The sequence below is a fragment of the Pristis pectinata genome, chromosome 2 (assembly GCF_009764475.1).
Source record: "Pristis pectinata isolate sPriPec2 chromosome 2, sPriPec2.1.pri, whole genome shotgun sequence".
Lineage (NCBI taxonomy): Eukaryota > Metazoa > Chordata > Chondrichthyes > Rhinopristiformes > Pristidae > Pristis > Pristis pectinata.
Window position 1 is genome coordinate 17,797,817 of NC_067406.1, and position 22,050 is coordinate 17,819,866.

Sequence of the window (22,050 nt, forward strand, 5' to 3'; positions counted from 1 at the left end):
GTGGCTCTATGAACTGCCCACCAGTGTTTTCTTAGTGGCTTGTTAGCTTTTATCATCACCTATTCTGAGTGTAAGACACAAAAATCTATAAATTACAAAAATAAATAGCGCAAACAAAAAAAGGGATAATGAGGTTTTCTTCATGGATCATTCAGAAATCTGATGGTGGAGGGGAAGAAGCTGTTCCTGAATCATTGAGTTTGGGTCTTCAGCTCCTGTATCACCTCCCTGATGGTAGTAACAAGAAGAGGGCACCAATAAGTTTGTAAGGAAGGACAAGGTATCAGACATGATGCAACGGACAGGTTGAAGTATATTTATTTTAATGCTCGGAGTATTGAGGGTAAGGGTGATGAACTTGGAGCATGAATCAGTACATGGAACTGTGATGATATGACCACTACAGATACTTTGTTGAGAGAGGGACAGGACTGGATGCTTAATGTTACAGGGTTTTGATATTTTCAAAGACAGATGGAGGAAAAAGGACAGGGTGGTGGTGGTGGGGGAGTTGCACTATTAATCAGCGACAATATCACAGCTGCATTGAGAATGGACATAATGAAGGGCTCATGTACTGAGTCGCTGTGGGTAGAACTCAAAAATAAGAAAGGTGCCATCACTCTGATGGGATTATATTATAGACTCCACGCCAATAGCCACCAGGACAACGAGGAACAGATGCAGGCAGTGAGGGAAAAGTGCAAAGACAACAGGGTTGTCGTGGGTGACTTCAACTTCCCCAGTATAGACTGAGACCTCCTTTGTGCAAGATGTTTAGACGGGGCAGAATTTGTTAGGTGCATCCAGGAAGGTTACTTAAATCACTATATAGCTAGTCCAATGAGAGCAGAAGCCAAACTGGATCTGGTGTTGGGAAATGAGCCTGGCTAGTGGACTGACCTTTCAGTCGGAGAACATGGAACAGTGATCACAATTCCTTAAGTTTTAAGATGGCTATGAATAAGGATAAGTATGGACCTTGTGGGAGAGTATTAAATTGCAGCAGCGCAAATTACGAGAGTAATTAGGCAGGAACTAGCGAGACTTAATTGGGAACAGCTGTTTTTGGGCAAGTCTACATCTGACGTGGAGGGTGTTTAAAGACCAACTGGACAGAGTACTTGACAGGTTTGTTCCAGTAAGAAGGAAGGACAAGGATGGCAAGGTAAGGGAACCTTGGATTATGAGAGAGGTGGTGACTTTCGACAAGAAGAAAAAGGAAGGATATGTAAGGTTTAGGAAGCTAAAATCGAAGAGATGCCTTGATTATAAAGAAGCAGGAAAAGAACTCAGGAATAGAATTGGGAGAGCCAGGAGGGGCCATGAAAAGTCCTTTCAAGTAGAATTAAAGAGAATCCTAAGGAATTCTACATATCAAGAACAAGAGGATAACTAGGGAGAGAGTAGGACCACTCGAGGATAAAGGAGGGAATGTGCTTGGAGGCTGAGGATGTGGGCGAGTTCCTAAATGAGTACTTGGCATCAGTATTTACCAAGGAAAAGGCCATCAAGGATAGGGAGATCAGTGTGGAGCTTGCTGATATGCTGGGGCATGTTGAGATAGATAAAGAGGTAGTGTTGGGTCTCTTGAAGAAGTTAAGGTGGGTCTCATGGGATATATGCCAGGTTACTTTTTTTGAAAAAGGCAAGAGATTTGATTGCTGGGGCCTTGATCAAGATCTTTTTGTCCTCTCCAGCTATAGGCAAGGTCCCAGAGGACTGGTGAGCAGCTAATGTTGTTCAATTATCCAAGAAGGGAAATGGGGATATTCCTGGAAACTGTAGACCAGTGAGTCTCATGTCAGTGATAGGGAAGCTTAGGGATTGGAGGGGATTCTTAGGGGTAGGACTTATGAGCATTTGGAAAACCATGGCCTAATTCGGCACAGTCAGCATGGCTTTGTGGAGCAAGTCACATCTTCCTAACTTGATTGAGTTTTTCGAGGAGGTGATGAAGGTGACTGATGAAAGTAGAGCTGTGGATGTTGTTTACGTGGATTTTAGCGTTTGACTAGGTCCCTCATGGTAGGTTCATCCAGAAGATGAAGATGCATGGGATCCACGGTGACTTGGCTGTTTGGATTCTGAATTGGCTTGCCAAAAGAAAACAGGGCAGTGGCCAATGGGACTTATTCTGGCTGGAGGTCCATGACTAGTGTTCTAGAAGGATACGTACTGGGACGTGGATGAAAATGTGGATGGGTGGGTTAGTAAGTTCACAGACGATACTAAGATTGGTGGTGTTGTGGATAGTGTAGAAGGTTGCCAAAGGATACAGTGGGATATAGATCAGTTACAGATATGGGCAGAGAAATGGCAGGTGGAGTTTAATCTGGCCAAATGAATTGCACTTTAGGAGATCAGATGTAAAGGGATGGTACACTGTTAATGGCAAAACCCTTAAGTGTTGATGTACAGAGGGATCTTGGGGTGCAAGTCCATAGTTCGCTGAAAGTGGCTGCACAGATTGATAGGGCAGTTAAGAAGGCATATGGCACACTTCCCTATATTAGTCGAGGCATTGAATTTAAGCATCAGGAAGTTATGTTGCAGCTTTACAAAACTCTGGTGAGACAGCATGTGGAGTATCGGATTCAGTTCTGGTCACCCCAATGTAGGAAGGGTGTGGAAGCTTTGGAGAGGGTGCAGAAGAGGTTTACCAGGACGCTGCCTGAATTAGAGAGCATGTTCTATGACGAGAGGTTGGACAAACAAGGGTTGTTTTCCCTGGAGCGGCAGAGGCTAAGGGGAGACCTAATAGAAGTTTATGAGATTGAGAGGCATAGAATAGACAGCTGGTATTTTTTTTTTCCTCGGGACGAAATATCTATTACTAGAGGGTGTGCATTTAAGCTGAGAGGGGGTAAATTCATAGGAGATGTGTGTGGCAAGTTTTCTTTTACAGAGTGGTAGGTGCCTGGGATGCACTGCAGGGGGTGGTAGAGGAGGCAAATACAATAGAGGTGTTTAAAAGGCTCTTAGATGGGGCACATGAACATGCAGAGAATGGAGGGATATGGAGGTTGTGTAGGCAGGAGGGATTAGTTTAGTTAGGCTTTTATTTACTATCTTGATTAGTTTGGCACAACATTGGGGGCTGAAGTGCCTGTTCCTGTGCTGTACTGTTCTATGTTCCTTTACTACACATTTGTTATCCACTATTTTCAGTTCTATTTTTCCCAATTCCATTTTTAATAAATATCAAATACACTAGAATATTTAATTCCCAACCTTGGTTATGATGTAATCAAGTATCTGTAATGGGCAAAAGATCAAACCCATTTATTTCTTTGTGCCATTAAATGTTCAGAATACTCTGTGCATTTCAGATGAATACTTTTAACTTTTTATGTCACTTCCTCGATCTAATCTTTGTCATTGATATGTACAGTTAATTTCAATGTTCTTTCCTGTTGCACTCCAGGTTATTATTACCTCAGTTGTTACTTTGTGGCCTTGACTTTTCTCTCTCAGTCTAAAGGTCTGATATATGGAGGTAAAGATGAAGCAATGGCGCTCCCTGCTGATCTTGATGAAAGCTGCCTATAAAGATGCAGCATCATTTGTATGAGGAATATACTTTTCCAAAGTTGGTTGTTTTCAGATTCAATTCAAGCAAACTCCTGGCACTCAACCAAGGTCATCAAGCTGGCTGTGTCATCAGCCACGTAAAATAATCTGGAGACAGCAAACCAGGAAAGAAAAGGCACAATTTTAAATTAGCATTCTAACCATTAGATGGAATGTTAAATAAAGAATAGAACATGCGTGCAAGATTAAAGTTCGAGTTGAAATATGAAGTTTTTGGAAATTATTTAAATCTGTTTTATTTCTAAATATTTGAAGGAAGTTCAAGAAACAGTTCTAATGAAGGATCTTCAATATGAAATGTTAAAGATGATGTTTGGCCTGCTGAGTGGTTCTAATATTTTCTGTTAATACTTCAGATTTCCAGCAGTGTAGGTTTTTTGTTTTTGATTGCAATATGTGAAAATTAAATTAGACTTTAAGGCCATCTTATTTCTTAAAGGCAGTTATTCTGATTTTGTTGTCATCTTAGGCAGTCCCTTGTGATCTTTTGTCGGTACTGAACTGACTGATGAAGTCAGTGTGAGAATTGCAGGCTCTTCCACAGAGGGGAAGATGGTGGATGATGTGACAGGAAGGTGCATAGTTTGAGTTGGTGTCCTTCTTTTGCCATTCATGCAGGACTTCTCTGTGCTGTCAAAGCATGGAGGCTAAGCTTGTAATGCTAATCCGAAGTCTTTGTCTTTAGTGGTTGTAGGCCAGGAATTCCCAAGAATCAGTGGGGATGTTGCATTTTCTCATTGGTGATTTTGAGTACACTAGAGTAATCTTGAGTATTTTCTACCATCAGCCTGGTGATCTCTTCCCTTAAGTGGTTGGAATATTTTATATTTTGGGGTTTTTTCACTTTATCAGACCCTGCATTCAATGAATAATGCTCCATAATTCCTCTATCCCCAGCAGGATTTGACCACTGAATGCATATTCCCTCCCCTTCTGCTTAAAATATTCAGAGGTGACCTTTCTCTGTGTGGCTTTCTCTGTGTGGCTCTCTTATGGTACTTTGTCATGCAGCTGTCCTTTTACTACTACCCTGGCCATCCAGGGACCCAAACAGTCTTTCCAATTGAAGCAGCTATTAACTTTTTCCAATTTAGTATATTGCATTCAGTGGTCTCAACGTAGTCCTCTCTATATAAGCAAAACTAAATGTAAATTGGTCACCACCTCTGCTCAATCCATAAAGGTGATCTTGAGTTTCCAGTGGCCTGTCAGTCTAATTCTCTGTGCCACTACCACTCTGACTTGTCCTTGGCCTCCAACAATGCCCACGGTAAGCTTGAGGAACAGTACCTCATCTTCTCTGCCTATATTGCAGATCTCAGAACTCTATATAGAATTTAGCAACTTTTTTTTCACTCTCAATCTCTCTTCACAGAAGCTATATCTTTGTTTCAATTTGTTTCTTTTTCTCTTCAGCCAGTTTTTAAAGTCTTGTTTTACATATTAATTTACTTAAGATTTTTATTCACTATATTTGGTTTTAGGCTAATTTGTGATGTTATTTATTTAATGAAAGATGGTATATTTTCCCAGCTGCTCTTATTTAAACAATTAGCCTTACATAATGCTCATTAGTCAATCATCAATGCTCATGCTGTCCTGTAATGCCATGACACTTGTTCTTTGCAGCCTCTGCACTTGGGGCTCTTGTTGTCTCTTGCTCTTGTACTGCACCTTCTCATGTAACAGTTTTGAGTTTTGCTGTATCTCAATTTTCTTCACTTTTGACTTTGCTTAGTTGCTCATTACTTGCTATTTTCAAAAACAATTGAATAGCAAAACACAGTATTTGCTGGAAATCTGAATTAAAAACAGAAAATGCTTTGTACTTGTGGTTTTCAGTTTAATGTTACTAATTAGCAGTTGATTTGCCCTCCTTTTCCATTTTTAATTCTAGATCTCTTTGGTTCAGGGAATCAGTTGCTTGACTTGCTGATCAATGAAGTTCCAGATACTCTGAAATAAAAACAGAAATTGCTGGAAATACTAGGCAGGTCAGGCAGCATCTTGTGGAGGGGAGAAGCTTGAATGTTGACTGCTTCTGTCTTCCTCTCTACAGATATTGCCTGACTGGCTGAGAATTTCTAGTATTTCTTGTTTTAATTTTAGATATCAACCTTCTGCAGTTTTTTGCTTTTTGATTCCAAATGCACATGTACAAATACTTACAATGACTTTTATATCTTTGTGGATGAAGATGTGCTGTGTGTAGTAAACTTGTGCCAGAATAATACACTAGTGAAAGAAAAGCAACTGAAAATATTTGAACTGAATGAGAGTAGATTTTTATAGATGCACAAAATCTATGTATTTATTGTATGCCAGACATTCTCTGCCAGAAATATGGGACTAAGGCACTGTTTCCATGCCCTTGGTTATGGCAGTTTGGTGAGTTCATAGAGTTCTATTGCACATGAGTCTGAATCTTGGTTGTTGAAAATACTGACGAAGTAATTGTGAGTAAGCAGGAGCACATGTTTAGGGACAAACTCAAAGTTGTAATGGATGCATCTGTTTACAAAGCAATCTGTGAAACAATTGTTGTAAAACTGGAGAACTTAACATAAAACATTTCAGCAGAGTACAGGCCCTTTGGCCCATGATGTTGTGCCAATCTTTTAACCTACTCTAAGATCAATCTAACTATTTCCTCCCACATACCCCTCCATTTTTCTATCATCCATGTGCTTATCTAAGAGTCTTTTAAATGTCCCTAATGTATTGGTCTCTACCAGCACCCCTGGCAGCACATTCCACGCACCCACTACTCTGTGTAAAATAAAAACTTACCTTTGATATCCCTCCCTGTACTTTCCTCCAATCACCTTAAAATTATGCCCCCTCGTGTTAGCCATTTCCACCCTGGGGAAAAAGCCTCTCTCTGGCTGTCTACTTGATCTATGCCTCTTATCTTGTACACCTCTATCAGGTCATCCCTCATGCTCCTCCGCTCATCCTCCAAGCTCACTCAACCCATCCTCATAAGACATGCTCTCCAATCCAGGTAGCATCCTGGTAAACTTCCTCTGCACCCTTTCTAAAACTTCCACATCTTTCCTATAGTGAGGTGACCCGAACTGAACACAATATTCTGAGCAGTCTAATCAGGGTTTTATAGAGCTGCAACATTACCTCACAGCTCTTGAACTCAATCCCCTGACTAATGAAGTCCAACACTCCATGTGCTGCCTTAACAACCCTATCAACTTGCACGGCAACTTTGAGGGATCTATGGACAAGGACCCCAAGATCCCTCTGTTCCTCCACACTGCTAAGAGTCCTGCCATTAACCTTGTATTCTGCCTTCAAATTCGACCTTCCAAAGTGAATCACTTCGCACTTTTCCAGGTTGAACCCATCTGCCACTTCTTAGCCTAGCTTTGCATCCTATCAATGTCCTGTTGTAACCCTCGACAACTTCTATCCACAACACCACCAACCTTTGATTCATCAGCAAACTTACTAACCCACCCATCCACATCCTCATCAAGTCACTTATAAAAATCATAAAGAGCAGGGGTCCCAGAACAGATCCCTGTAGAACACCACTGGTCACTGACCTTCAAGCAGAATACGCTTCATCTACAACCACCCTCTGCCTTCTATGGGCAAGCCAATTCTGAATCCACACAGCCAAGTTTCCCTGGATCCTATGCCTCCCAACCTTCTGAATGAGCCAGTCATGGGGAACCTTTATCAAACACCTTGAAGTCCATATACACCACATCCACTGCTCTACCGTCAATGTTTTGTCACATCCTCAAAGAATTCAGTCAGTCTCGTGAGGCATGACCTGCCCCTCACAAAGCCACGCTGACTATCCTTAATCAGACTATGCTTCTCCAAATGCTCAAGTCCCATCCCTAAGAATCTTTTCCAATAATTTGCCCACCACTGAAGTAAGACTTGCTAGTGTATAATTTCCAGGGTTATCCCTACTCCCTTTGTTGAAAGAAGGAATAACGTTTGTCACCCTCCAATCATCTGGTACTACTACTATGGCCAGTGAGGACGCAAAGACCGTCGCCAAGGGCTCAGAAATCTCTTCCCTCACTTCCTATAGTATCCTGGTATATATCCTGTCCGGCCCTGGTGACTTACATATCTGTCCTAATGTTTTTCAAAAGTTCTAGCACATCCTCGATGGCGACATGTTCTAGCTTATCCTGTTTTGCGCTGTGCTCACGAACGTCAAGGTCTCTCACAGGTGAAGACTGAAACAGTATTCATTAAGGACCTCCCCACCTCCTCTGACTCCAGGCACGTTTCCTCCCCCATCCCTAATCAGGCCCACCTTCACTCTAGTCATCCTCCTGTTCTTCACATACGAGTAGAACACCTTGGGGTTTTCCTTAATCCTTCTGTTACGGACTCAGTGAAAGTCCCTTTAAGATAGAGAGTGTGTGTGTATGTGTGTGTGGGGCGTGCTTACGTCAATAGAAGATAAAGGACGTAATGACGTTGTTGAAGAAGTCAGAAGAAGAAGAAGGAGAGAGAGAGAAGGGAGAGAGACACCAGCCTGCTTGTTTTCTCTATCGATGGATGAGAAACAATAACTGTGTTTGCCACTGAAATCCATGTATGGAAGTTGGAAGTAATCCGGTGGAGTTCACTTTGTTGCTGACCTGTAGAAGGAAACAGGTATTTGTGTGTGGACGACCACGGTTCGGATGCTTTTCGGGGTGAGGAAGTCACTACCGAGTAAACACTGAAGTGTCGTTTGGGTTCCATCGTGGAACATTTGGATTTCGTATTTACTCTCCCTATGTTCTCTACATCTACATCTTATCTTCAGACAACGGTGGTTGTTGAAGAAGCCCTTGCTCATGTTTCACCTTATGGCTTGCGGAACTGAACTTTAAGAACCATTCCGGAACTTGGAGTTTGGGACTTTGTCACACACACACACACAAAGAGTTTAGTTTTGGGGTTAACGTTCGAGGTTTAACATTTTTGAATTCTAACATACTAACATTTTTACTTTTATTTTACGTATTATCATAAGTAGTAATTAATAAAATAGTTTTTAACACTAAATCATGCTCAGTGTGTTTCTTTTGTTGCTGGTTCGTGACAAAATTGGGGGCTCGTCCGGGATTTGAACCCGGGACCTATTAAAAGGGTACTGGTGTGTTCCATTAACAGATAGAGGACGGGAGATTTCAGCCTTTGTAACCCCTTCTGGATTGTATGAATACAATGTTTTGCCATTTGGAATGAAAAATGCTCCGGCAACATTTCAAAGAATGATTAATTCAGTGATTCATGGGTTAAAAATTTTGTCACAAACCAGCAACAAAATTTAAAACACTGTCCAGCAAGAGAGATTGACAAGCCCCAGTATCTCTAAGAATTTTCACTGGCACCTGGGGTGACTCATCATTCAGTGAAACAAAACCCTCTGATACATACGAACGGAATTCTTTTCTCACCTCCTCCAACTTTTCCGCTTTTCCCTCTTGCAAGGACTGGTCTTTAACAGCATCTCCTAAACCTTTTTGATTTTTAATTGCCTGAAAGCAAGCATTGGGCCCAGCTTCCTTCTTTTTCTTCAAAAGGGCACAATTAGATATCACGTGGCCAGGTTTCCTACAGTAATAACAAGTACGCTCAACAGGTTTCTCCAGCCCTGGCTTCTTTTCATCTTTTCCTTTTTGATTACCTCCCAATTTAATCTCTGGTTTACCTGGATTGTCTTTGTAACTCTTTTGAAAGGTTTTAGGTTGTCCCCATTTGGATTTATGGGTTAAAGCATAATCATCTGCCAACCTAGCAGTTTCTTGTAAAGTTTCCACTGCCTTTTCATTTAAATATGTTGTTAATTCAGCTGGAACACATCTTTTAAAGTCTTCCACCAGTATCAATTCTGTCAATTTATCATAATCCCCATCTACATTTTTAGCCAGGCACCATCGTTCAAAACATATTCTCTTTCCATTGGCAAATTCCATATAAGTCTGATCTGCAGATTTCCTCAAGTCTCTGAATTTTTGTCTATAAGCCTCAGGGACCAATTCATAGGCCTTCAAAATAGCTTGTTTTACCTTGGTATAATCAGCTGCATCCTCAGCAGACAAAGCAGAATAAGCTTTTTGAGCTTTACCTTTAATTACACTCTGTACCATAAGAGCCCATCCTTTCCTTGGCCAGTTTGAACTCACAGCAACCTTTTCAAAATGTTGGAAATACTGATCAACCTGATCTTCTTCAAACGGAGGGACTAATCGAACCTCCCTGCTGGCTGAAAAACCATCATCAGAATCAGATTCCGAACTCTTTCGCTTCATTTGTAACTCATGCTGCCTCTGTTTCTCCTTCTCCTCACTATCCAGCTCCATCCTCTTCAATTCCATCTGCTTCATTGCTAGATCAGCCTCTATCTTCATCTGAGTTATCTTTTGCTCAGTGTGTTTCTTTTGTTGCTGGTTTGTGACACTTCTCATTCCACCCCTTCTAGCTCTGCTAAGTCAATTCTTAAGCTCCTTCCTGGCTACTTTGTATCTCTCTAGAGCCCTATTTGATTGCTTTCTTCCCATTTTGACCTCCACCCACACTGACTTGGTAGATAATCCCTCCAGGATGTCTTCCCTTTCTGCAGCTGTGATACTATCTCTGATTAGCAATGCCGCATCCTCACCTCTTTTACCTTGGTGGTGTAGCAGTTAGTGTAACACTATTACAGCACCAGCAACCCAGGTTCAATTCCCCTGCTGTCTATAAGGAGTTTGTACGTTCTCCCCGTGTCTGTGTGGGTTTCCTCTGGGTGCTCCAGTTTCCTCCCACATTCTAAAGATGTACAGGTTAGGAGCTGCGGGCATGCTATGTTGCCGCTGGAAGAGTGGCAACACTTGTGGGCTCTCCCAGCACATTCTCAGTAACGCAAAAGGATGCATTTTACTGTGTTTTGATGTACATGTGACTAGTATCTTTATATCCCTCCCTGTCCCTTTTGAAATATCTAAGCACCGGAACACCCAGCAGTCATTCCTGCCCCTGTGACAGCCAAGTCTCTGTAATGACAACAACATTGTCGTTCCATGTACTGACCTATGCTCTAAGTTCATCATCCTTGTTCCTGATACTACTTGCATTAAAATAGACACACTTCAACCCATCCAACTGACTGCAATTTTGCCCAATCAACTGCCTATCCTTCCTCAGTGTCTCTACATGCTGCATCAACTTGTACACCAACTGCTCCATCCTCTGACCTATCACTCAGGTTCCCATCCCCCTGCCAAAACTAGTTTAAATCCTTTGCAACAGCTCCAGCAAACCTGCCCACAAGGATATTGACTGTGTGGGTTTCCTCCCGATGCTCGGGTTTCCTCCCACATTCTAAAGATGTACAGGTTAGGAAGTTTTGGGCATGCTATTTTAGTGCCAGAAGCGTGGTGACACTTGCGGGCTGTCCCCAGAACATTCTATGCAAAGATGCATTTCACTGTGTGTTTTGATGTATATGTGAGTAATAAAGATATCTTATTGGTCCCCCTCCAGTTCAAGTGTAACCCGTCCTTTTTGTACATGCCATACCTTCCCCAGAAAAGATCCCAATGATCCACAAGTCTGAAACCCTGCCTCCTGCACCAATTTCTCAGCCACGCATTCATCTCCCAAATCAACCTATACTTACCCTCACTGACGTGCATACAGCAATCCAGAGATTACTACCCTTAAGGTCCTGCTTTTCAGCTTCCTACCTAGTTCCTCGTATTCATTTTTCAGGACCTCGTCCTTTTTCCTACTCACGACTTCTGGCTGCTCACCTCCCCCTTCAGAATGCTGTGGATCCGATCTGAGACACCTGGGAGGCAACATACCATCTGGGAATCTCTTTCACATCCACAGAATCTCTTGTCTGCTCCTTTAACTATAGAGTCCCCTATCACTATTGCTCTTCTCTGCCCTTCCCTTTTGAGCCACAGAGCCAGACACAGTGCCAGCAACCTTACCACTTTGGCTTTCCCCTGGTAGGTTCCCCCCCCCCCCCCCCCCAAAAAACAGTATCCAAAGCAGTATACCTGTTATTAAGGGGAACAGCCACAGGGATACTCCGCACTATCTGCCTATTCCCTTTCCCTCTCCTGACAGTCACCCAGCTACCTGCCCCCTGCAACTTAGGTTTGGCTACTTTCCTGTAGCTTTTATCTATCACCTCCTCAATCTCCCATGCAAGCTGAAGGCCATTCAGCTGCAACTCCAGTTCCCTAACACTGTCTGTAAGGAGCTGCAGCTGAATGCACCTCCTACAGATGTAGCTATCAGGGAGACTTGAGATCTCCCACATGTGACAGGAAGAACACACCACTGACCCTGAATCCAATATCACTACTTTAGCTAGGCACTAATAGAAAAAGAAAGAAACTTGCTGTAGCCTCTTCTTGCCAAAGCCTAAGCTCCCCACTCCACCAATGGCCGAGCCGCTTGACCCAACCTTTTTATTAGTTGTTGCCGGTTGGTTAATTTTCCGTTCAATTATCACCTAACAGTTCGCAGCTGTGCCTCTTATATTGTCTGGAAATACCTGGAAAAGAACTGAGTCCCAACACTTGCCTCTCTATATGGCTCTCACTTATCGCACTGAGTGTCCCGCTTCTCGCTCCAAGTCACGGCCCTTGCTACCTGGAAAAGAGTCAATTAACATTTAATATTAACACAAGATTCAATTAACAAACCATTCCAGTTGATAGTGAATTGAATCAAATGCAAGTCATTGATATTGCAGCAAAATTGCATTAGATAACAAAATAAGAGCATGAGCATATCTTAATGGGACAAATTATACTCATTATTTTCTTGGTTTTATCAGAAGTGAACAATTTTTCTTTTCAAGAAGTAGAGAATGTATTTATTCTTCAACTCAACAATCACATCATAGCACCTTAGGTTAGATTAACCAGAATAGTTAATACATTATTTTATGACTTGCTTCACAGCCAAATAGTGTGGTCAACTATCGCTGTATAGGGAAATATAGATTATTTATAAGCTCCAAGTTCTCTATTAGAAAATGATATTGGTGACAAATTGATCTGAATTTCTAGACTAATTTGTCACTGATATCATTTTCTAATATGGGCAGTCGGTTGCTGTGGTACTCTTCAAAGATCAATCTGTGACTTCCTTCATTTTCTCAATACATCACTCATTCATGGGATGTACACACTGCTGGCAAGGTTATTAGTTATTTTCCATCTCTATTTGACCTTGAAAGTCATCAGAGCAAGCTAGAGGGACTACATGAGCAATTCTGTCATTTCTTCTGCTTGTCAACTTGTTCCTGGCCATTCCTGTTTCGAAGTCTCTGGAAGCTTGAGAACAAACAAAAGCCAGGAATGTACCGATCAGACATACACCACTGTCTTTTGTTTATCGTTGGTATTCCTGCTGACACTTGAGAAATCCAAGTTGAACACTGCCTTGATTTTCAAACTATCGTTTTGGTTTTCAGATTCCTTCATGTTCTTGCCCTGCCTACTTCTGCATCCTTTTGCAGTAAGACAACCTTTCAGAAAACGTCGACCCCAATAGTTTTTATATCCTGCAGCACCCAACTCTTAATTGTGCAGCCATTGCTGGCTGACCCTTCCTGTCACAAAACTGTCAGCTCTGGAATTCCCTCCTTAAAACTTGCAGGTTTTGTACCATTCTTTCATTTTCTGAGTTACTGTTTATAATCTATGTGGCTGGTTGTCAGATTGGTAGAGCACTACAGCACAAAAACAGGCCCTTCGGCCCACCTAGTCCATGCCGACCTGATCCTCTGCCTCGTCCCATCTACCTGTACCCAGAATTTTATTTGTGATTTAAAAATTCACCTCTGACTTTAGAGTTGACCATTAGATATCTGTTTGGTATTGATAAATGTTCTTAAACAAGATTAACTTCACTAGACAAATGAGATGATCCAACTGAAATCTTTTGTTATAGTCTAATTATTCATTCATATGAGAAAGTTAACCTAAGTGAGAAGTGGTTTTGATTTTGTACCCACACTGAAACTGTTGCATGTTAAAGTTTAAAATTACTCTGAAACATGGTAAGACCTTCTTGCAAATATTAGTCACTGGTGTCAGGCAGGTCACTGACTTGTTAAGGATTTGTTTGTCTCATAATTGTAATGCTTTCAAAAGTACTGTTTCATCCAGAGTTATAATTGTGGTGTGAATACACTCCAAATGCTGGAATGTAATTTAAATACATAAATGACAGTTTTTAACAATTTATTATCCTTTTCTATAAGGACGAATAAATATTCTTTCTTCATTTGGAATTTATTTGTTAATTGTCTACTTAACGAATCTTGCCTTCCTTTTTTGACACATGCATGAGCTGACTGAAGCTGAAACATGATGTTCTGATCAACTTGTGGGTTACTTAACGTAGTTTGTTTGAGGAATTGGAAAGGAATAAATTTGGCCATTTAAAATAGTACTTTGGTACAAATTGGCAAGAAACTTGAAGTTTATAATTATAAACCTGAAGTTTATAATTATATTTCACACTGTAGTAATGGTGTGAAAAATAAAAAAAAATGTCATGTTTGGTGAATATAACTTTCATAAATTTAGATTTGGGTTATAGAAGAGGAATGATTCTATGACTCTTTGAGAGGTAATTTGACTATATGTCTCTCGTGTTACACCAAGTCTGGCAGTACTTGAGACTTAAGTTATACCAATATGAATGTTGTAAGTTTGCTCTACTGACGTTACTTAAACATATATTTCTGAGACCTAGCTGCTGTTACTTTGTATAAAATAATAGTAGCTGAAGTTGTGCAATTTATTTTCCTTTTAATATCCGTTGTATTGTATATAACTTTAATTGGATGACTGATTTACCAACCACTCCAAAAAAGAAAGTAACTAAAATTACATGACATTGATGAAGCTGTTGAAAACAATACAGGATCCTTGATTTTAAAAAAAGACGACCAAAGCAAGGAAATTGCACTCAACTTACATAAAAGTATTGTTTGACCTCGGCCAAAGTGAAAAGTATGTTAAGGCCTCTGAGAGGTTATAGAGTCATAGAGCAATACAGCATTGATACAGGCCCTTCGGCCCAATGAGTCCACACCAACCATGGTGCCCACCCATCTAGTCCCAATTACCTGCGCTTGGCCCATATCCCTCTAAGCCCTGCCCCTGTATGTACCTATCCAAGTGCCTCTTAAATTATATTATTGTACTTGCCTCAACCACTTTCTCTGGCAGCTTTTTCCATATACTCACCACCCTCTGCATGGAAAAAGTTGCCCCTCAGGTCCTTTTTAAACTTTTCTCCTCTCACCCTAAATCTGTGCCCCCTAGTTTTGGACTCCCCTATCCTGGGGAAAAGACTGCTACCATCCAGCTTATCTATGCCCCTTGATTTTATAAGCCTCTATAAGATCACCCCTCATTCTCCTACTCTCCCAAGGAATAAAGACCTAGCCTGGCTGCCTCCCTGTAACTCAGGGCCTCTAGTCCTGCCAACATCCTCTTAAATTTTTTCTGCACACTTTTCAGTTTAACCACATCTTTCCTATAATAGGGTGACCAAAACTGTACATAGTACTCCAAGTGCGGCCTCACCAATGACTTATACAACTGGAACATAATGTCCCAACTCGTATACTCAGTGTTCTGACTGATGAAGGCCAGCATGCTAAATGCCTTTTACACCACCCTGTCTACCTGTGACACTGCTTTCACCGAACTATGCTCTCGTACTCCTAGGTCCCTCTGTTCCATTACAGTCCCTAGTGTCCTACCATTCATAGTATAATTCCTATGCTGGTTTGACTTTCCAAAATGCATCACTTCACACTTACCTGTATTGAAATCCTCGGCCCACTTCCCAAATAATCAAGATCCCCCTGTAATCTATGATAACCTTCGCTTTCTACAACACCTAATTTCGTGTCATCCTCAAACTTACTAATCAAGTCATGTGTATTCGCATCCAAATCATTTTTATGAATAATGAATAACTAGGGTCCCAACACCAATCCCTGCAGCACACCACTCGTCACTGGCCTCCATTCCAAGAAATAGCCTTTAACCACCACCCTCTGCTTACCTCTGAGCCAATTTTGAATCCACCTAACTAGCTCTCCCTGGGTTCCATGGGACCTAACCTTCCAGACCAGCCTACCATGCAGGACCTTGTCGAAGACCTTGCTAAAGTCCAAATAGACAACATCCACTGCTCTACACTCATCTACCTTTTTGGTTACCTCTTCAAGAAAAAAAACTCTTTAGAAAGGTTCATCAAGCATGACTTTCCATGCACAGAGCCATGCTGACTCCTAATCAGACTCTGTATATCCAAATGCTGGTAGATCCTGTCTCTCAGAATTTCCTCTAGTAACCTCCCACTACTGATGTCAGGCTGACTGGGCTGTAGTTCCCGATGCAACAACATTAGCCACTTCCAGTCTTTGAGAACTTCACCAGTGGCTAATGATGAAGCAAAGATCTCCGTAAGGGCCTCTGCAATTTCTTAAGCCTCCCTCAAAGTCCCAGGATGCACTCAGTCAGTCCCTGGGGATTTATCCACCTTAGTGCACTGTAAGGCTGCAAATACCTCCTTCCTGGTAATGTGAATGTTCTCCAAAACATCTCTATTTGTTTCCCTTGTCTCTTGAGCAATTATGGTTTTCTCCTCAGTAAACACCGAGGAAAAATATTCGTTTAAAATCCCACCCATCTCCTGTGGCTCAAGACATAGATGGCCCCACTGATCTCTAAGGGGACCTACTTTCTCCCTGGCCACACTGTTACTCTTAATATAGCTATAGAACCTCTTGGGATTTTCCTTAACCTTACCTGCCAGATCCATCTCAAACCCTCTTTGCCCTCCTGACTTCCCTCTTAAGAGTATTCTTAATCTTTTTATAGTTATCAAGAGATTCACTCATCCTTGACCAGAGCTGCAATATCTCTCATCAGCCAGGGTTCCCTAAACTTGCCAGGTTTACCCTTCACCCTAACAGGAACATGCTGCCCCTGGACTCTTGATATCTCACTCTTAAAAGCCTCCCATTTGCCATTCGTTTTCCCTTCAAATAGGCTCACCCAATCGACCTCTGTTAGATCCTGCCTAATTCCCCCAAAATTAGCCCTGCTCCAGTTTAGGACCCTAACCTGTGGACCTGTCCTATCCTTTTCCATCACTTCCTTAAAACTAATAGAACTATAGTCACTGGAGCCAAAGTGCTCTTTGAAAGCCACTTCAGTTATCTACCCTACCTCATTCCCTAAGAGAAGGCCCGGTATTGCACCCTCCTGAATAGGGCCCTCTATGTATTGACTTAGGAAACTTTCCTGGGCACATTTCACAAATTCCACCCCATCCAGGCACTTAACACTCTGGGTAGTCCAGTCAATACCGGGGAAACTAAAATCTCCCACTAATACAATCCTATTATTTTTTTACAACTATGAGTAATACACACCTGATCCTCGGGTTCCTGCTGACTGTTGGGGGGGTTCTATAATACAGCCCCACTAGAGTGACCTTCCCCTTCTTGTTTCTTAGTTCTACCCAAATGGTCTCACTAGATGATCAGGTTGCATATATTTACAGCGATCGTTCCATGAATGCGGTGCTTCACTTTTGTGGAAAGACCAAGAGAGGTAGAATTGTACAAGCACTGCATTTTCCCTGTAACTGCAACACGATATTCTGCATTTGGTTTTTCTTTTACTGCCTCAATGGCATAATCTGACTGGATGGCATAAACAAAAGTTTTTCACTGTATCTTGGTATATGTCTCAATAATAAACTAATATAATAAACAGGTGAGGTGTCTGTATGTGGGTTGGGAATAGAAAATCATTTAAGGCTTCAGGTGTGTGGTTGGGGAAAAAGCTGGTTCCTTTAATAGAAGGATCAAGATCACAAGTTAAGAACAGAAACTTCCATTTATAAATTTTAATGTGGTTAAAAATGTCCAACATGTGATCTTCAAGAATATTGTCAAACAAATTGATACTGAGTCACTGAGATATTGGGACAAGGATCAAAGGCTTGGCCCAGGAAGCAGTTTTAAAGCTGCATCTTACAGAAGCACAATTGAAGGGTGGACAGGTTCTAGTAATAAGTTCCAAAGCTGCCAACATTGATGGCTGAAGGCATATACCTATAAGAATGAAGGGATTAAAACATAAGCATGGATTTGGGAGGCTATAATACTTCCACAGAGCTTGGAGTTGAGCAATAGTTTGGCAGGATGGAGGGGTTTTTGGTTGCTTTATTTGAAAAATGAGGTGATGATGTCTGATTTGAATGGGGAGAAACAGTATTTTATGAGAGAACAAAGTTAACAGAGTTAGTTAATGTGTGGTTGGAAGGAGAGTTCCGTGGTTTGTTTTGTGTGGTGAGGACCAAGGGAATAATAGGTGGGTTTTATGGACATAATCATGCAAGATCACTGGCAATTAGAGCAAACCAGTCTGGGGTAGGGAGAGAGACCTTGGGCAGGTCATGCAGTGGAATGGATCACGAGTCTGCGACTTCAGACTGGAAGACACCTAATGCAAAGAATCTCTGAGTCGCTGACCTTGGCTGCCATTGGCTGTGGAATCTCCATGCAGCCTGATCTGTGATCAGCTCTTGAGTTATTACTGTTCATTTAGGTAGACTTCAGAAACTGGTCCCTAAAGTCTGGGTAGAGCTTCCTGTTCCTCTTCTGCAGCATGAATGAGAGAGGCTCTCTTCAGGCCTTCTCATTAATCATATTTCCCTATTACATAGGAGGTGGCTTTTTTGGCCCATTGAATCTATGCTGGCTTTCAGATCAATCATTTTCCCACTTATTTCTTGATAACCTTTTCTCTTAACATGTCCATTAAATCCCCTTTGATTCTCCCACTAATCATCTACATTAGGAGTAATTTACAGTAGACAATTAACAAAACAAACAGTGCATTTTTGGGATATGGGAAGGAACCCAGGGGAAAACCATCAAATCATAGGGAGAACATTGCAAACTCCACATAACAGAAAAGGATTGAACCCAAGCTGCTAGAGGTATGAGCTCACTGCACTACCTCCCTGCTACTGTGGGAACTGGAGCACCAGGTCAGATAGTGGAAGGATTGAGAAGAAGGTTGATGTCATGACCAGTAAGTCTGTGAGGAAGGACAGGCAGAAGCAAGGTAGTAGATGAGGGATAGATGGATTAAAGTGTGTTTATTTTAAAGCAAGCAGTATTAAGGGTAAGGATAATGAACCTAGAGTATGGACCAGTACATGGAACTGTGGTGTTGTGGTCATTACAGAGACTTGATTGAGAGAGGGACAGGACTGGATGCTTAATGTTTCAGGGGTTCTGTGTTTTAATGATAGGGAGGTAAGAGGGCGGGGGGTGGAGTTGCTCTATTAATCAGGAACAATATCACAGCTCCACTCAGAGAGGATATAGTGAAGGGCTCATTTACTGAGTCTATATGGGTAGAATGCAAAAATAAGAAAGGTGCAATCACTCTGATGGGATTATACTACAGACACCCCAATAGCTACCAGGATATTGAGAAACAGATATGCAAGCAGATTGGGGAAAGGTGTAAAAACAACGGCGTGGTTGTTGTGGGTGACTTCAACTTCCCTAATATACATTGGGCCCTCCATCATTCAAGAGGTTTAGGCAGGGCAGAATTTGTTTGGTACATCCAAGAGGGTTTCTTAAATCAGTACATGTAGTCCAACTAGTGGAGGGGCCATACTGGACCTTGTATTGGGAAATGAGCCTGGCCAGGTGACTGACCTTTCAATGGAAGAACATTTAGGAAACAGCGATCACAACTTCAGTTTTAAGATGGTTGTAAATAAAGATAAGTATGGACCTTGCGGGAGAGTATTAAATTGGAGCAGCGCAAATTACAATAGTATTAAGCAGGAGCTAAGGAGAGTTAATTGGGAACAGCTGTTTTTGGGCAAGTTGACATCTGACATGTGGAGGGTGTTAAGACGTACGGGTAGGTTAATTTGGGGTTTAAAATGGGCGGCGCGGACTCGTTGGGCCGGAAGGGCCTGTTACCACATTGTAAAAATAAAAAGATCAACTGCACAGAGTATAGGGCTGTATGCTCCAGTAAGAAGGAAGGACAAGGATGGCAATGTAAGGGAACCTTGGATTACAAGAGAAACGATAAATTTATTTAAGAAGAAAAAGGAAGCATGTGTAAGGTTTAGGAAACTAAAATCAAATCGAGCCCTTGAGGATTATAAAGAAGCTAGAAAAGAACTTGGGAATGGAATTGGGAGAATCAGGAGGGGCTGTGAAAAGTCCTCGGTAAGTACAATTAAAGGGAGTCCCAAGGTGCACTCTACATCAAGATCAAGAGGATAACTAGGGAGAGGGTAGGACCACTCAACGATAGAGGAACATGTGCTTGGAGGCAGAGGATGTGAGTAAGGTCCTAAATGAGTACTTCACATCGGTATTTACTAAGGAGAATAACGTGGAGGATAGTGAGATCGGTGTGGTGGTGTTGTGGTTAGCATAATGCTATTACAGCACCAGCGACCTGGGTTCAATTCCAGCTGCTCTCTGTAAGGAGTTTGTACATTCTCTCCATGTCTGTGTGGGTTTCCTCCGGGTGCTTCGGTTTCCTTCCACATTTCAAAGATGTGTGGGTTAGGAAGTTGTGGGCATGCTATTTTGGCGCCGAGGCGTGGTGACACTTGTGGGCTACCCCCAGAACACTCTACGCAAAAAGATGTATTTCATTGTGTGTTTCGATGTACATGTGACTAATAAAGATATCTTATAATGTGCTTGGGCATGTTGAGATGAAGAAGGTAGTGTTGGGTCTCTTGAAGGTGGATAAGTCCCCAGGGCCAGTGGGATATACCTTAGGTTATTGAGTGAGTTAAGAGATGAGATTGCTGGGGCCTTGACCAAGATCTTCATGTCCTCTCTAGCCACAGGCGATGTCCTGGATGACTGGCGAGTAGCTAATGTTGTTCCGTTGTTCAAGAAGGGAAACGGGAATAATCTTTGTAACTGTAAATGGGTGAGTCTCAAGCCAGTGGTAGGGAAGTTATTGGAGATGAAGGTGATCAATGAAGGTAGAGCTGTGGATGTTGTCTACATGGATTTTAGTAAGGTATTTGACAAGGTCCTTCATGGGAGGCTCATCCAGAAAATTAAAATGCATGGGATTCACGGTGACTTGTTTGTTTGGATTCCGAATTGGCTTGCCCATTAGAAGGCAGAGAGTAGTGGTCAATGGGACTTATTCTGGTTGGAGGTCTGTGACGAGTGGTGTTCTGCAGGCATCCGTACTGGGACCTCTGCTGTTTGTGATACGACTTGGATGGAAACATGGGTTTGTAAGTTTGCAGACAATACCAAGTTTGGTGGCATTGTGGATAGTGTGGAAGGTTGCCAAAGGATGCAGCGGGATATAGATCAGTTGTAAATATGGTTGGAGAAATGGCAGATGGAGTGTAATCCAGCCAAGTTTGAGCTGTTGCACTTTGGGAGATTGAATGTAAAGGGACAGTATGCAGTTAATGGCAGGACCCTGAATAGTGTTGATGTACAGAGGGATCTAGGGGTTCAAGTCCATAGCTCTCTGAAAGTGGCTGCACAGGCTGATAGGGTGGTAAGGAAGGTGTGTGGCATGCTTGCCTTTATTAGTCAAGGCACTGAATTCAAGAAGTCAGGAAGTTGTGTTGCATCTTTATAAAACTCTGGTTAGGCTGTATCTGGAGTATTGCATTCAATTCTGGTCACCCCATTAAGGGAAGGATGTGGAGGCTTTGGAGAGAGTGCAGAAGAGTTTACTAGGATGCTGCCTTGATTAGAGGACTTGTGCCATAAGGAGAGGTTGGACAAACTTGGGTTGTTTTCTCTGGAGTGGTGGAGGCTGAGGTGAGACCTGATAGAAGTTTATAAGATTATGAGGCAGATTATTTGGGGCATAGATAAAACAGACAGCCGGCATCATTTTCTCAGGATCAAAACATTTAATACTAGAGGGCATGCATTTAAGGTGAGGTGGGGGCTAGTTCAAAGAGATGTGTGTGGCAAGTATTTTACACTGAAACTGGTGGGTGCTTTGCATGCGCTTACACGGGTGATCGTGGAGGCAGATTCGATGGAGTCTTCTAAGAGGCTATTAGTTAGGATCATGAATGTGCAAAGAATGGAAGGATATGGACATTGTGTAGGCAGAAGGGATTAGTTTACTTAGGATTTAAGTACTAGTTTAATTAGTTCAGCACAACATAGTGGGCCCGATGACCTATTCCTGTGCTGTTCTATGTACCTACGGTCTACACTCAGTGGCAAGGCTACCAAACCTCCTGTGTTTAATACCAATAGGGTTTGGCTAAAGGCTCCTGGTAAAACTTTTGCCTCTCAAAAGGTTAACATAGCAATAAGTTTAATAAATTATTAAATTACATGCAAATTGTAACTGTAACTTTAAATAGAGCAGGTAGGTTAGGTTT

General features: G+C 41.9%; 1 protein-coding gene across 4 annotated transcripts in view; it reads left to right on the forward strand.

Annotated features, from left to right (window-relative positions):
* Window positions 1-22,050, forward strand: part of ptpra (protein tyrosine phosphatase receptor type A) — a 184,624-nt gene that overhangs the window by 66,848 nt on the left and 95,726 nt on the right. The window lies entirely within an intron of this gene.